At 38.5% G+C, this 17,842-nt stretch overlaps 1 protein-coding gene and 1 long non-coding RNA gene across 4 annotated transcripts in view; one reads left to right on the top strand and one right to left on the bottom strand.

The window, feature by feature from the left end:
• The window catches only part of LOC147844409 (uncharacterized), a 681,160-nt gene that overhangs the window by 283,142 nt on the left and 380,176 nt on the right, over positions 1 to 17,842 (bottom strand). The window lies entirely within an intron of this gene.
• LOC147844415 (uncharacterized) lies at positions 1,674 to 3,791 on the top strand. Its single transcript, XR_015491901.1, has 2 exons — positions 1,674 to 1,952; positions 2,043 to 3,791. It is a non-coding gene; the product is annotated as an uncharacterized LOC147844415 (long non-coding RNA).

Below are 17,842 nucleotides of genomic sequence, written 5' to 3'. Positions count from 1 at the left end.
AAAAACACTTCACCAACTGGCAAGAGTGAAGAAAAAAAACCTTGAGAGAAATCAGTACTCAGTAGGGCACGACTATCTTAATTTCTCCGCTGGCCAAACGTCTTGTGCAGAGTTGCAGTCTCAGCGGCAGAGGAAGGAAGTTGGGCCTCAGAGAAGACTCGTCTGTCCCTGGAGCATCACAGGAATCAGTCTCATGCTCTCCACTCCTCCATGACCACCACTGCAGCTGCTCAGGATACGGCCTGGTCCAATTCTTTGATGGACACTTCATGGGATCTCTCTCTCAGAATCCAGTCTCTTAACAGAACATGCAGACCTGCTGGAGTCCACATTGACAATTACTGTAACAGACCAGTAGATAACATCAGTCTTATGATGACATGAACTTTTCTAGTTGTAATTATTTAATAAAACTTTTGTTAGGATATGCCGTTAAAATATCACAATATTCGCTTGACACGTCAGGCTCTGGGTTTGAAAATATTAACTTAATTCTGAAATACAATTTTAAGCATTCAACAAGTTTCTCACCTACACTGGTGTGTCCTCAGGGAGTGGGGTGACAAAGGATCATGTGCACTGGAGACAATTCTACATAGACAAATAAAACAACAGCGAGAAATGTAATGAGATTATTTAAGGAAGAACAGATAATTAAGCTTTTCACTCTTCATAGCACATCTGCAGTTGATGATGGGGCAATAAAATTGATTTTATTTTATTTAAATGCACTGCCATATACTCTATGATTCTGCCAGTCAGCCTGGAGAAAGAATCTTAAATTATGTCTGACATATGACTGACTGTTATTGCCCCTGCAGGATAAATTTAAACCTTGGTGCAGTTTGATTAATTATAATACAAAAATAATTTTACAGGAGCAGTTTTAAAAAAAGTGGTTCCCCATCAAAAGGGGAACTTCAGTGCTATGTGGAAAAACTTCCACTGTAGGGATTTTGTCAGAATCCAAATAAATTCAAATCAAATCACTTTTATTGTAACATCAGCAGCAGCACGTGTGCTATGATGAGTGAAAAGCTTAGGTGCTGGCTCCATACAGTACAAAAAACGGACAGTGTAAATATTAAGACAATCATCTGAAAGAGTATAAAATCGAACCAATGAAATGCCAATGTGTTGGCCGCGTCAGCTTGCACAGCTGTCGTCAATGACAATCGTGTCAGGCTCGGGGATCAAACCCGGGTCCCTGGCGTGTGAGTGTGGACTCCTTACCACTGAGCCACTAGTAGTTGAAGAACCCAGCAATGAGACACTGTCAGATTCCTTGAGGAGTTTTATTGGCAACAAAAAACAATCTTCAAAATAGAAGACAAAAAACAGTTAACAAAAACAGGAAGATTCAGGTTTCAAAAAATTCAAGTAAACAAAACCAGGAAACTTCAGGTTTCAAAAGGTACATCAATTAAGACAGGCAAAAACTTCTGAACAGAAAAAATCCAGGAAGCTCCAAGGAATATTAGATACAAGAGACTAGCTTAAATAACAAGAAGGGAAAAACTCACTGTAGGTGACAGGCATGGGTCAACAATAACCAAGCAAAGAACAGAGGAAAAAAGGGTTACTTTTATACAAACAACTAAACAAGGAACATGTGAAACTGATCTCGGTGATTACAGGTAACCAAAAAAAGAAAAGTTGAAATGGCGACATCTAGTGGCGAATAAAAAAAATTACATGAAAAATTAACCAAAAACCCTGACAAATCAATTCGGCATATAAGAACTGCTTGTGCTCAGCTGAGGCATCCTTTTCGCTTTCAGAGCCTTTTACGAAGCTTCTTAGAGAGTCTTTGAGGGTATCCTCAACCTTTGTTCTACAGATGGAGATCGAGAAGCAGCTTCTGGTCCAGAGTGCGTATCTGTCGTGGCAGACGGTCAAGCTGGGTTTTTCTCCCTTGCCTGGCGTCCTTTGGGTTTGGTCCTCCAAGAGCGGTTTGTATATAGGAAGCAAGTTTTTTAAAAGAGCAACAAGGTTGTGCAGCGCGTCTTTTTCAATACGTCGCTTCTACCGTGTGTTTTTAGATGCGGTGGTTTCCTGTACCCGGATGATGGGCACGAGCACTGCGTTTCATGTCTGGGTGTCCAGCATGTTAATGCGGTGCTTGCGGACAGAGCATGCCATCATTATGATGTCATGTCTGTTGCGTAGCTAAGATCGGGGCACTTGGGCAGATCTGAAGGTTACAGTGGGAGTAAATCCACCACCCTCGGGCTCGCGGACCTCTCGCTCCTCCATGCTCTCCATCCACGCTTCGGGTGAGAGCTGCTCTTCGTCCTCAGATGGTCCCCCTCTGACTTGATGACAACGAGGATCAGATGTCTAACGCTGCATCAGAGGATGGGCTGTCATTGTCTGATGAAAAGGGGAACCTGCTCACTCCCTCCCTCAGGGGGGGTGAGCGCAGCGTTTGCTTTTTAAAAAAAAAGTAGTCATGATAGCCGTGCTTTCCCGGGCTGCTTCGGCTGTGGGTCTGGAGATGGTCCCCTTTTTCCTGGAGGTGCACAATAATCTCCCTGTGTGCCCTGTGTGCGCCTCCGCCCTCACCATGCATGCCAGCTGCGCGAAGATGGTTCTGACCCAGGACTGAGCATGAGCTCCACACCGTGACCGACTATGCTCTGAAAAAAAAGAAGTCGACTGTGTGTGCCCTGGCAAGGATGATGGCCACATAAGTGGTCCAGAAACACCACCTCGGGCTAAACCTGGTTGATATGCATGATGTTGACAGTTCACTTTCTTATCCCACCCATATCTCAAGCTGGCCTGTACGGCGACACTGTCTGTGAACTCGCAAAGGAATTCATGCCGGTAAAGGAACAGTTGGAGGCGATGGGTGATGTCATCGATCGGCGGGATTGTAAATTTTGAAATGGTCATTTGCAGCTCTGACTGAACACACAGCAGGTGGATGATGGGCAGAGATAGTTGGAAAACACGTTGGCCAGCTGTCCTTGAGGACCAGTGTTGGGAACCCTGATAAACTGCACCATATTCCTAACATTAAATATTCCTCAAACTCTATTTACTTTATGCATTACAGCTAATTTGAGACAAATCAAAACAACTCCACAACAACGCGTTGTTTACAATGTGCATCGTATATATTAGTTACGCCAAAGCGGAATGAACCGCCAACTTATCAAGCATGTTTTTACGCAGCGGATGCCCTTCCAGCCACAATACATCTCTGGGAAACATTCACATACACTCATTCACATTCATACATTATGGACAATTTAGCTTACCCAATTCAACTGTACCGCATGTCTTTGAACTGTAGGGGAAACCAGAGCACCCTGAGGAAACCCACGTGAATGCAGGAAGAACATGCAAACACCACACAGAAACGCAAACTGACCCAGCGGAGGCGCAAACCAGCAACCTTCTAGCTGTGAGGCGACAGCATACCTACTGTGCCACTGCGTCGTCTCATGTAAAACAACATGATAATATTAAACTAATAAAAACTGTATACACGGTTGCAGATTTGTAATAATCGTCCAACTTTTCACCACGTCCTCACATACTCGCATGATGGACAAAACAGGAAAAGATTTGAAAGCTACGATCTAGATAAGATCTCACGAGATAATGTTAGTCCTATTGCGAGATTTGTTGAGTTTAGTGCTTTAATGTTATTAGAGATAATAAAGTTGCATTATGGTTTTAGAAACCGTGACTGCACAGGGCACTTTATGAATGCAATTTGTCATTTAACAAGATGTGAATAAAAGTGATTTCTGTATTTAATAAAGATTTGTTTTTAAAGAGTCTTGAGACACCTCGAGTCTTTTCACAACCTCTTAAAACCCATTTGGTGCACGTGTATATTAATTTCTGCAATATATAGATGCAAGTGCAATTCTTTTGCATATTTCATAATTTCAGCGAGTGTAAAGATGGACTATAAATGCACATGTAAAGGACGTCATTTGTGGACTTAATCAAGACAGGGTACATATTGAACTATATGTACATTAAACTGTAAATACACGTAACCCCAATAGAATATAGACATGTACAAATGTATACACGTATATAACAATGCACTGAAGGATGTTGTGCATGTGTGCCATCCAGCCTCGCCTTTTTTGGCCGGTGACAGGACATTGATTTCGGGCCAAGGGTACACCATTTGTGCCGTCCTGGCGCAACCCCTTTTGGGCGGGGAGAGAACGTCTGACGAATGTTTGCTGGGTATTGTCTAAAATGCCTAATCTAAATGTCTAAATCCTTTTTTAACAGCATTCCTTTTAATGGCAACATAATAGGAAACTTGAGTATACAGACACACAATTAATTATATAGAGTTTCTGGGTAGACTACCAGTTACCACATACATGTTGAGGATTATTCTGCCCCATGTAGCAAACTATATGCTATGTATGCTCTTCCTGCTCATACAGTATTTCGAACTTGAACTTTTTGTTGCTGTTCAGCTTGTTTTTGTTCTTGATCCCTGCTCATCTCTACCTGAAACACATGTTTTTCTCTGTTTCTCCAAATGTCACCATTTTCTGTGCAAATGATATAAGATCTTAGAGTAGTGTGTGATTTCAGCCTTTCTTACTGTCTGTCTTGACTGCAACATGCTCTCTAGGTTTGAGTTTTAACATGTCAGCCATGTCATCTCTATCATAATACAGCTTATAAATGAATTGCGCTCTGCTGTCCTTTGCTCTCATCTTTGAGAAATCAGATCATTTAGGTGTTTCTTGTCCAGGACAGGAACCAGTGTTCTCAGTTGGCATCCTTGTAGCAACTGTGCAGGGCTATTTCCTGTCGCATGGATACATGTAGCTCTGTAAGCAAGGAGAGTTAAAATTATCATCTTGCTTGATGTGCTTTGTTGTTTGCACTACTCCTTCATCCTTTCCTTTATACTATGAAATAATATTAGCTTTTAGTGATGTGATAAAACCATATGCATTTGTAAAATCATGAAACTGTTGACCGATTAACTGCGGATCATTGTCCGTTACCAATGTATCAGGACATCCCCATCTGACAAACATGTTACTCAGTGTCAATGTCAGTTTTCTAGTGAATTAGTTTTCTTTTCAAAGAAATAGTCAACCGCTACAAGGAAGTTCCTCTTGTTAATCTTGCAATTATCAGCTGTAGTTTTTTTCCTAGGGCACATCTGATAAACAGAGTAGTAATCTGAGAAAAATATATGCAGTTTTCTGCAAATGCCTGCATTTCCTTGCTAACGCAAGGCCAGCAAATAGTGTGGTAAGCGTAAAATAGGAAGGTGCTACAAGGGTACATACAGGGAAATCCAGAAACATAATTGTGGTCACAGGTAATAAGGTCGATACAGGAGGCAAACAACGAAAACCAGGGAACAAGGACCCCAGCGCTCCCCGGATCAGCCCTCACACTCCGTGCTGCCCCACTGCTGGTACGTCAGTGATCATAGCAATGAAGCCATTAGTGAGGGCTCTGCCTGCCTGGTTAGCGCAGGCCAGCCCGTCACGGTGGCTCATACGCTCACATTCAAAGGTGTGTATTTCACCAGGGTCAGCCCTTTGTCCGTCCTGCGACAGGAAATTGCTGTCCTCCTGGCGAAGGATGCAATCAAGTCGGTCCCTCCAGCAGAGATGGAGGGCGGGATTTACAGCCCGTACCTCATCATACTCAAAAAGAGTGGTGGGCTACGACCAATCTTAGATCTGCACGTTTTGAACCGCTACCATTAAGAATACTTAGGCAGAAGTGTGTCCTCCGGTGCGTTGTAATGTAATGTAATGTGTATTTATATAGCGCATTTATTGTGTATGGCCATACACCCAAAGCACTTTACAATCATGAGGGGCGTCTCTCCACACCACCACCAGTGTGCATCATCCACTTGGATGATGCGACGGCAGCCACAGGACAACGGCACCAGTGCGCTCACCACACACCAGCTATTGGTGGAGTGGAGTGACAGTGATAGACCCAATTCGGTGGAAGGGGATGATTGGGAGGCCATGATCGTAAGGGCAGATAGAGGGACATCGGCCAGGACACTGGGGTTACAGCCCTGCTCTTTCACGAGAAGTGCCATGGGATTTTTAATGACCACAGAGAGTCAGGACCTCGGTTTAACCTCTCATCTGAATAACGGCGCCCACTGACAGTGTAGTGTCCCCTTCACTTTACTTGGGCATTAGGACTCACACAGACTGCAGGTTGAGCGCCCCCTGCTGGCCTCTTTAACATAACTTCCAACAGCAACCTAGTGTTCCCTAGTGGTCTCCCATCCAGGTACTGACCAGGCTCAGCCCTGCTTAGCTTCAGTGAGTAACCGGTCTTAAGCTGCAGGGTGATATGGCGGTAGCGTTCATCCTCAGGAGTGGTTTGTAGTAAATAGACCTGAAGGACGTGCACTTCCATGTCTCCATACTTCCACGCCACCATTTTTTTCTGCGGTTTGTGTTCAAAGGCCGAGCCTGGCAATACCTCCTCCTCTATAAGTCCTCCTCTTCGGGCTCTTTCTGTCTACGATGGTTTTCACTAATCTCACGCAGGGTGCCCTAGCACCCCTTAAGCTCACGGGCATCTGCATAATAAATTATCTTAACGACTGGACAGAGACAGGGTGCTCCGGCACCTCGACCTATTGGGGTTTCAGGTCAACCGAAAAAATCAGCAAACTCGCCCCTGTGCAGAGGATCTTTTTTCTTGGGTTGGAGCGTGACTCGGTCACCATGACAACGCGCCTCTCTGAAAAGAGCTACAAGCCAATGCTGTCTAAACTGTCTGAGAGAGTTCGACAGCAAAAAAATGGTCCCCCTGAAATCTTTTCAGAGGCTCCTGGGGCATTTGGGGAACAGGGGTTACCTTAGTAACCGGAGCATTTTCATTGACTAGAACTAGACTAAAATATCATACTTTTTTTGTTGACTAAAAAGTCATAGTTAATTCTGACTAAAATACATATAAAATGCTTAGGCTTTTAGCTGTCTAAAACTTTACCAGAATAAAAGGAGTTTGACTAAAACTAATGAAAAGTGAAATGAAAGCTTCACACAAAGACTAGACCCAAACTAAAAATTAAACATAAAGAATTTAACCTGCCAGATCATGGTCTGCTCACATAATGCCCAACACAATGGACACTAAGCAGCAAATAATATAAATGATCCAGAAACAGCAGAGGGCTCTGTCACAAGTTTTCTCTGAAAATCAGAGTGTGCAACATCTGGTCTCATCTTGGCAGGAGATTAAGATCCTTTGGTCAGCAGGCAAGGCACTAAAGCCACATCAAGGGTTCACTGATGCCCTGTCTGGGGAGAACTATGTGAGCATTTGAACAGTTGTACATTTACTGAAAACTAAAACATTGACTACTGATATAGATGACAAAAAGCTGACAGACTAGTGCTGCCCTACGTGGAGACAAAATATGATTATCATGCAACCCAAACTCTGGTATTATTTGCCAATTTTATACCCAAGGTTCAAGAAAGAGTACATTTTTTTAAAATGTAAAGTCAGGAATGAAAGCAATTCAGAAGGTATGAACATTTTAAATGGCAAGAATGATTTGAGTACACAAGTGCCTTCATACTTTAATTATTGTACTTTCTATTGTAGTAGGCGCAACCTGCTTTTGCTGTTGAACCTGCTTGTTTATCTGCAGGTGCTGATTCACAGACCTCTTTCAGACCTCAGTCACAATCTATAGTGATTTTGCTATTGATGCTGAAATTTAACAGGCAAACAAGCAGTGTTACGCATGCAACAGGACAATTAAGAATTGAATTCACTTTGTTTCAACTTGCCTAAATGTTTTTGATGTTTTTTTTTAGGTTGATACAACATACTAGTTGAGGAAAGTGATAGTGGTATTTATACCTATTTTTGTTTGTCTACATTGTTAAAATGCCTGATTGGTCTTGTCTGCAGTCTTTCGGGTTTTTAAAGCCGTTGTGTTCCTGTCAGAGCTCCAAATGGGAAATATTTATGTCTATCATGTGGATATTCATCAGCAACATAGTTAATAGTGAAGGCATTATATATTTTGCTTTTAGTTTTGGTGTTGGTTCTTATATAAACTGCATAAAAATCTAGATAATACAAGCGTAATGACAGTTAAATGTACTGTACATTATTATAGGTCAATGATTCAGCACAAATCCATAAGTATCCCCTTATGTACCCCGCTGAAGCATACTGCAGTTCTTTTTGTCTTGCTTTATCAGATATCTCACCTATTCACCTAAAATTACCAATTATCTCCAAGGGAATGTCTGACACTGGTGCATTCATACTGTAATAGATGTGCCAGACATGAAAGCTGGAAAGACATAACCACAAGGAGGTTGTGGAAAGCAGGGCTTAGCAAAGGGTCAGTTACATTGTTTTGTCACCAAGAACAGACTTAGATGTTGTGGTGGATTTTTGGGTCAAATTTGAAAGTGATATCATGTTCTATGTGTTTGTGAGGAAAAAAAAGTGAATATATATATATATATACATATATATATATATATATATATATATATATATATATATATATATATATATATATATATATATATATATAAACAGTATGGCAGTGGTGGTAGTATGGAAGTGTTATGGCAGTATAAATGGGCCAGTAAGTTGTTTGATAGATCTAAATACATTTTGTGAAAATGTCTAGCAATTGAAAATGTTGTAATTGGTTTTCTGGTATCAGCGTGGAAGGGTTGGGATCATTAATGCCACAGCCTTATTAACCTACAGCCCAAGAGCGGTTACTCACCGAAGCTATGCAGGGTTGAGAATCTTGATCTTTTAATTTAGGTTGATCCCCTACACAGGGGTACCTCAACCATCTGTTTTTTTGTACCCATCTATTTTCTATTTTCACCAAATCACTTGAAACCATCATCCAATCACATGGTTTCTCTTATCATTGTTATGCCAAAGACAGCTCTGTCTTTTATTTCATTCAGAAAACCCAATGTCAGCTGCAAGAATCCTGGACTGCCTGAAGAATATCTCAGCTGGATAAAAGATTCTCACCTACAGCTTAATCTGCCCAAAACTTAACTTCCCATCTTCCCTATAGCTCCACAAATTTAACTCAACTTTAACTGGGATAATCTACTATTAGGGGTGATTCTGGATAATCAGCTGTCTTTAAAACAAAGCACATTGCTAACATAGCTCAATCAATTTTGCAAAACTTTTTTTTACATTAGAAAGGTCAGACACTCTTACAGACAATATAGTTAACATGCAAATTACATTCATGTATTTTGGAAGAAAATTATGAATAAACATTAATCAGGAAGCCCTGTCTGATCTCGACTAAACATGTCATAGACTAAACATGGCATATCAAAGAATATGATTATTTTTTTCAACTGTACTGATGAAATATATGTTCTTACACATATTTGAAAATCGAAATATTAGATATTTCACAATATAATTCTGACAATTGTTAATATTTGCAGAAAAGGGAAAAAAGGAAAAAAAACTATATATGCACTGGGGCTGCGGTATGTCATGTGACAATCTTGATATGTTGCAATGGGAACTTTAAAGAGAACCATTTTAAATTGTTTGCTGCTGCCACTGTGGTGAGAAATTCCACCTGCAATCGAGTCCACTTAGGACCCCAATGGATCGTCTGCATTGAAAATAAAAGCACGAAAGAGAAATCGTCCATGCCACAATACATGTGTCAGGGTTGGTGAGGGGAAATGGGGGAAAAGGGGCGATGACTCAAATGCAGGGAAATAGGATTTTATTAAATAATAAAAATAAAATAAAATGCAAAATAAACTACCCCGAGGGGGAAAACATTAACAAAACAAATACATTCACATACAAACAAGACTGGGCAGACTGGCAAGGATGAGGACTGGAAACACAACAGGACTAGACTTCAAACGACGAAATGTGATGACTAACTGGCACAGGACAGCAAATGTGAGGGGTATATAAACTGTAGAAAATTAACACACAAACAGGTGAACACAATTAACTAATAATGGGTTAACAAGGAGGGTGGGGCAAGACAATAGACGGGAGAGCGCATGACACAGAAGGTGCGTTCGACTTCATGCAGCGCTGCGCAGATCGATCGAAATCTGTCTTAAAGCGGTGCATGCTGGTTAGAAATCTTGTCCGGATTGATGCTGCGCCGACGCCATGTGACTGTCACATGTGGCATCAAAGTACCGCGCCAGCGCTCCGAGATCAGACGGCAGACTCAGACCGTGCAGCTTCTGAAGATCGACTGCAGGAGCTCTGATGACGACACCGATATTACACGATTGGCCGAGTTCACCACATGACAACAAACACGTGTATTTCGGGTTTATAATTGGACAAATTCCGATTCAAAAGTTTCAAAACAAACAATTTACTTTTCACACCCTCTCTATCCTGTACACATCTTGCTTATTAAAAGACTACAAATATTTTATTGCAGTAATCATCTTTTGTTAAGTAATCTGCAAAGGTTAGCTTGTAACGACAGGTTTATTTTTAACTTTTTTTATACAGACTATTTACTGCATTCATCTCCATGAACGATTTAAATGATATATTTTTGTGTATATTTTAGTGAATAACCTAAATATGAACTCAAATAGGTCTTACAGACTTGAAATAAAATAATCATCATCATTGATCCTGCCACCCTAAAGCTCTCTTAACAAATTAAGCTAAATAACTTTTTTATTAAATAATTATAAAATGGTTTTATTATTATAATATAAATATATATTTTATTTCCTGTCTAGCAGTTTAAAGGCTACCTGCTCTTTCTGGGAAACTTCTACATGGCTCACTTATTTTACCTTTTGTTCTTTTCAACACAATCTTTTTGGATTAAAATGCTTTTTTGAAAATTCATTCATTATCCAAAATAATCTAATTTATTAAGACCTAATCAAAGCACCTTGTTTTGCTTTTTACATTGGAAATGTTTATATCTATAAATGTACATATATGTAAACCTTTTTTTTAGCATATTCAAACAAAAAGTATTAGCCTAAAGATTGATGTTTAACTCCTAGAATTTATGCTTATTGCTTTGTATTTAATAGACCTGTTCGTTTTTATGTTTATATTAACCTCTTATTTCCTCTTATTTCTCTCATGCATTTGTAATATTTTATTCGTAATTCTCCCTTATTGTTTAAAAAGGAACTACAGTTTGTATTCTGTTTTATTTGTAAATGTTTTGCTGTTATAAATAAAAATAACAAAAAAAAAAAAAAAAATATATATATATATATATATATATATATATATATATATATATATATATATATATATATATATATATATATATGTATATATATATATATATATATATATATATATATATATATATATATATATATATATATGATGACCCCATGTGATCGGTCATCATGACTGCAGCAACTGAGTCCCGAAGTGTCCTGCTGTCCGTCTTGACGGCTCCGTTATCAACTCCGCCCCCACCTGCGCTCGGCTAATCTCGTTGATCACCGGCTGCAGCTGAGCTTCATGTCGAACGCACCTAGAGACAACACAAGCCATGCGCTCACTTAACAGGACAAGAACATGCAGCCAATGAGAGAACTCATTAACCGCATGTTCATGACAACAAACACAACACTGAAGCACACGACAAAAGCACGTGACCACAATGTAAACACCGAGCCACGTGCTTTGACAAGAGACGCAAGACACGAGCACACGATAGATAAACACTTTACCGTGCGCTCACACATAAGCAATGCGCATGCTTCATCTCAGCGCCAACCAAAACTGAAACCAACTAGACGGAGGCGCTGAGAATAAAGCAGCGCGCTGCTGACAGAACAAACAAACACTAGTACAAGAGCGCGCGCGTCTGAGGGACGCAGAGCGTGCGCGGCCACATGAAGCGGCAGCGCGCACACTCCGCGTACACCCATGACGGCGCGCGCGCACACAGAGACAGAAACAGGACCAGGCATGAGTAGTGTCAGAGCTCTGCCACCAAAACAAAAATTTACAAGATCAAAGTGGCAGAACCCTGACAACATGCCTTTTAGTTGTACATCAGTATACGAAATACTTGATTCAAAATAGTTTTATGCCATTAAAACCCTCTTTTAAGTCACATAAATTTAAACGAGATTTCATTGCATTTATATATATTTTTAATCAGGCGCTGCAAACTATACCTATTGCAACTCCAGTAAACATGTAGACTGGCTGCGTCAAAAATTGCCCACTACTAAGTAGGTACTGCATTTGAATTTAAACGTATTACTCGGTCGTTAGAAAAGTGCATTCTATACAATATGAATGTGAGAAGTACTAATGTAATTCAGACATACTACTCCATTTTTTCATCATCACGTGACCTACTGTACCTGCGTCAGTTGCGTTACTTCACTGAATTCTCTCGCAGGGCATCATGAGACAGCGCAGCGAGCATGGGATGCGCACTTCAGAATCTTGCCTGAAGTAGTAATTCATCCAGGTATTTCTCGCATACTGATTTTCAAATTCGATGAATTCGGACATACTACTCGGCCCGCATACTAATTTTAGCGTACTATATAGTATAGAAGCAGTGGCACCTGCAGCAGGACAGTACGCACTGTGCGTACCTGCCGTAAGAGTGCGTGAATTAATGCCACTTATTGATTTATTTATTTTTTACATAATTCAAATTCATTATTAAACAGTATACACTATAATATATTGACAAAGCAAGAAAGAATGAGAATAATTAAAGGTGTGTTTGTGTGTTTTCACTTCACCTCAAATGTTATCAGTTATTCTTGTTTATCCAGTGGGTAACTGGCCAAGAAAAAATATAATAAAATTAAGATACAATGGTTTGCTTTCATTTTCTCTGTCTCACTTGGGGCAATGCCCTTAAATTATGTAGTCTTTAACAAGTATCAGTGTTTTTTGAGATTGAAATATGAATAAGGGATGTTTTGGCGAGGTGGTGCTGAATATGTGCATACCTTTGAATAAAATCCTGCAGGCACCCCTGTATGGAAGTATGCGATTTTGGACGCAGCCATTGATTTCACATGGCCACCATTTTAAAATCAAAATAAAGGCTGAGGTAAAAAGAAACCTGGAAGTATCGCTTGGTGTCACATAGAAACATTGTGTACCTGGCTGTATATCTTATCAGCGAAGAGAAGGTGACACACATGTATAATTTCATTATTGAAAATTAAATTATCCATTCTGAATGGATAGTGAAACTAAAAAGGCATATTAGTGCTCATTTTCAGCTAAGTTAAGGATATTGCACTAGTTGGCTAGTTTCTTTTAAACTCTTAAAGAGATTATAATTTTGTTTGATGTCTAATATGCTTTTAATTGTTTAAATTAAACTAAACTGAATAATATTAATGTTATGTTTACACCATATCTGCATTTTCAAATCGTGGCAACAGCTGGAGGTTTAGTCCGCAGCATGTTGTAGCAATGTTTAAAGTGCTGACCCTCTAGTTCTGAGTTTCTTCCCACTGCAGCCTCACTTTCATTCTTTAAAATGGCAGCCACGTGAAACAGAATCACCCAGGGTCCTAGGCGGACACTATCATGACACCACCATAAAAAACTCACATAAGGGGCTGGAGTGTTTACAGTTTAATAATTTAATTATTTTTTTAGGGGTTTTCACCTTTACTGTGATAGGACAGGTGGGATTTAGAGACAGGAAAGTGTGGGAAGCAGATATAGGGGAATGGTCAGCAAAGGACCTCAAGCCCGAATTAAACTCGGGTCGCCGTTAACATCTCAGTGCCATGTGTCGACGCACTAACCACAAGGCTATTGGTGCTGACAACTTATGCTATGGTCAAACTAGAGTTTGAGCTTTAATTCTGTTGTCAGCGCTGCAAAAAGTGGGATTTAACAAAATGATTAGACATTAAAAAAGCGAGCGATTGCTTCATATTTTACATTTCTGGACTTAGAGGTCATGTTTTGATCTTCAATTGGTCTCACACAATCACATGATGTGATTCCACAGGTCAGAGTTCACTAAGCTTGAACTTTGCAAATGCTTTGCGAACTTTTCACATGAGCTTGTGTTTCCGGTCTGCCACATTCGCATGAATATGAATGGAGGAATGTCCAGTTGAAGTCAGAATTTTAAGCTTCTTGAATTATTAGCCCCCCTGTTTATTTTTTTCCCAATTTCTGTTTAACGGAGAGGAACACAATACTAAACATAATTAAACATAATAATTTTAATAACTAATTTCTAATAACTGGTTTATTTTATCTTTGCCATTATGACAGTAAATAATATTGTACTAGATATTTTTAGAGACACTTTTATACAGCTTAAAGTGACATTTAAAGGCTTAACTAGGTTAATTAGATAGGCAGGTTAGGATAACTAGACAAGTTCTTGTATAATGATGGTTTGTTCTGTAGATTATTGAAAATAATATATAGCTTAAAGAAGCTAGTTATTTTGACTTGATTAAAAAATGGATTAAAAAAAATAAAAACTGCTTTTATTCTAGCGGAAATAAAACAAACAGAACTTTCTCCAGAATAAAAAGTATTATCAGACATACTGTGAAAATGTCCTTGCTCTGTTAAACATAATTTGGGAAATATAAAAAAAAGACGAAAAAATTCAAAGGGGGGCTAATAATTCTGACTTTAGTTGTATGCCACATTCGCATGAGTATAAATGAATGAATGTGGCTTTATGTGTGCTTTAATGCACCTTTTGGCCAAAACACACTCATTCAGAGAATCAGGACAACCTTTTTATACCATAACATTTTTTCCATCCTTAAAAATTAAAAGCAGATTGTAATACACCCTTAGTACTTTTGCCCCACGCGCTTTAGACTTTGCGTTTCAATCACTACTAGTCATCATTAATGTATAGTCCTTTGTGTTGCTGCATTTAATTCTATGATAATTATTTCTACCTGACAGTTGGCATTTAGGCTGAACATTTGTTTAGTTGTCTTAATTTTTCAGGGCAAGTTTGGTCCTGTGTTGCCTCAGTAAAACTCAGTCCTGCTGAGTTTTGCTCCCAACCCTAATCATACACACCTAAACAAGACAGTCAAGAAATGAGTATTACTAGACAGCTGAAGGTACGTTTTTTTTGAAAGCCGCAAAACTCTTTAGGATTGTAGCTATCCATAGCTTCCTTTTCCCCATCCCAGGTGCTATTAATAATTAAACCAACAACAGTCAAATAGGAAGGAATACTACCGTATCATTGCTTAGTAGCAATAATATTTTAGCCGTGATTTTATCATATGAGACAAAATTAGGAAATCCTAAAAGATTCCTAAAATTCTAGGCTAAAATCTGTGCTCTTTGATTGTTGGTTTGACATGTTCACAGACAGCCGCTCAGATTTTCCCTCCAATGAAGTTCTGGCATTGTCAGAAGATTTCAGACACTTTCCTGCAGTGTGACAACAGCTGCGTTGAGCATCAATCCAAGAATCAATAGGTTTTGGTGACGCGATTCATGCGACAAATTGTTTATGTTTGCTGTGAGGAGTCATTTCAGAACAAGGGATAGTAAAAGTGTCACGGGTGGATGACGTCAAACTGGGAGAGTTTTCTTCCGTGTTTGGTGCATCTTTGTTGTTGTTCAGTCTGACATTATGACGGCTGAGATCTTACAGTGTGACATGAGAGCCATGTTCATGCAGTCTGACATGCTACAATCGTTCAGGATTATAAAAAATCTCACTGTGGGAGCTGGCCTTAAGGCCTAATCCCAATTCTACCCCTTAGTTCACACTCGAAATCAAGGGGTAGGAAAATTTCTAAGAATACACCATCTACAACGACAGCATGACTGCACACGGAGGTCAGGAGATGCAAAAATTTGTATTTTTTGTCATTAATAATTTTTTTTTACCACAAACAAGCACATGTTTTAATATATTTAGAACAGCGTTCGTGTTTTACCGTCATGCTCAAAAAATCCAGCTAAATTTCGTTATCTATAATCCCTAATTATAACTCCTGTATAGTAGTTCCACAACATTGTCACTCGATGACACTCGAATACCCTGTCATAAAAGGGTTAGGGGTACAAAAATAGAATTGGGATTGGGTCTAGGTTTACTGTATATAACATTTAATTATGAGAATTAATACTGTTATAGTTTGTTCTAAATGTGTTACTCTTAACAACATCAGCATGCGTGACTATTGCATTTATTGTGCATTAACATTACAATAAGATTTCAATATCTGTACAGTCTCGCTGTACTATAGCATTGTAGCCTGGAGTCCTCGGAGTGGGAAGGACTTAAGCTGCTTGTGGCTGCTGAACATGTGCACATCAATGTACTGTATGTACAATGTACAATGTTTTTTGTGACATTGTTGTAAGGAGTTGTAAGGTACAGCTGTGCAATTTTGGGTTGAAACAGGTGTAGATTCAAAGAGTTTAAGAGTACAAGACATAAATAAATCAATCAAAAGAACTATTAGGTTTGTTCCCACTTGCAACTCAAATCTCAACCATTTGGAGCTGGCTCTAACCTCCGTTTATATCTAACTTCTTAAATGTACTATGTGCCCCATCTGTGGCATGTTGTCACATTTCACATTGTTTTTTTGTGTAAATAATAATAATAAAATTATATATATATATATATATATATATATATATATATATATATATATATATATATATATATATATATATATAATATATATATTAAATAAATTTTGAGAAGATATTTGACACATATCACCAAAAAAATTTGCTTTTGCCTGCCTAAAGCTAAAATCTCTAAGCAATCTTAATTAGCAGCATGCTAGTTCTTCAAATTCTAAGTACATGGTTAGAATGTGCAGTCTTAACTTATTATTAAATTGAATAATTTTGAAAAATGCATTTAAAACCCTTCATTAAGAATATTAAAAGTTTATTTTATAAAATATTTCATATTTACATTCTTGTATAAACATGGTGGTCTATTTAGCATCTTCTCAGTTTTTTGCAGTCTCGTTTAGCTGGTCTCCTAATCTGAACAATCTGAAAAATCTTCTCTTATTACCAGTTAACAAACAAGTTTTGTTCATAGGCATTTTAATTGTGAGGTGTAATACTACAAGAAGTTCCTTGTGTGTGAAACATGCTCTCATAAGTTAGCCTTACAAGCTGCATATTGTCACGTTAGAATTATAAGGTTCTATGTGACATTTTTGTCGACAATTGAGTTAAGACACATCCTAAGATATTTTCTTATTGACAACTTATTTACATTATAGGATGTTTTTTTTAAATAAGTTGTTTACATTTTAAGACTTTTTATTTAAAAAACAAATGTTGCACACATACTGTTTGCTATGGAATGCAAAATCTTTAAAACTTAATATCTCAAAATCATTCAAAACGCAAATAGAACCTTATAATTCCGAGGTGACGATGGTGTTGGCAGTTGGCACCAGCAAAAAGCAATCTAATAAGACAAAATCTAATGAAGTGTCTGTCTCTATCCATTGGGCAGTGTTAATTGGCGTATGTAGATTTTTTTCATGCTGCCAAAACAATGCTTACCAACAGGAGGTTAGGGGGCTCTAGTAACATTGTTACTGGCCTACCCAAATTTTAATATGATTGTATATAATTAGTATAATCGCTAAGTATTTAAGTGCTGAAATGAAATAAACCACATAATCACAAAAGAGGACCATGATTTAGGTGATAATAAGAAAGAAAAGTAAATAATACTACATACAGTAGCTAAATAGCTAAATGTTACTTTTAAAACAACAAAGAACAGTGTACTTTTACAACAGATTCCATCATAACCATTCTTAGACTAAAACACAAGTACATAAATAGTGTTCAAATTTACTCACAAGCAAAG

The sequence above is a fragment of the Danio rerio genome, chromosome 5 (assembly GCF_052040795.2).
Source record: "Danio rerio strain M-AB ecotype USA chromosome 5, GRCz13ab, whole genome shotgun sequence".
Lineage (NCBI taxonomy): Eukaryota > Metazoa > Chordata > Actinopteri > Cypriniformes > Danionidae > Danio > Danio rerio.
This window is presented reverse-complemented; position numbering and strand designations above follow the sequence as displayed.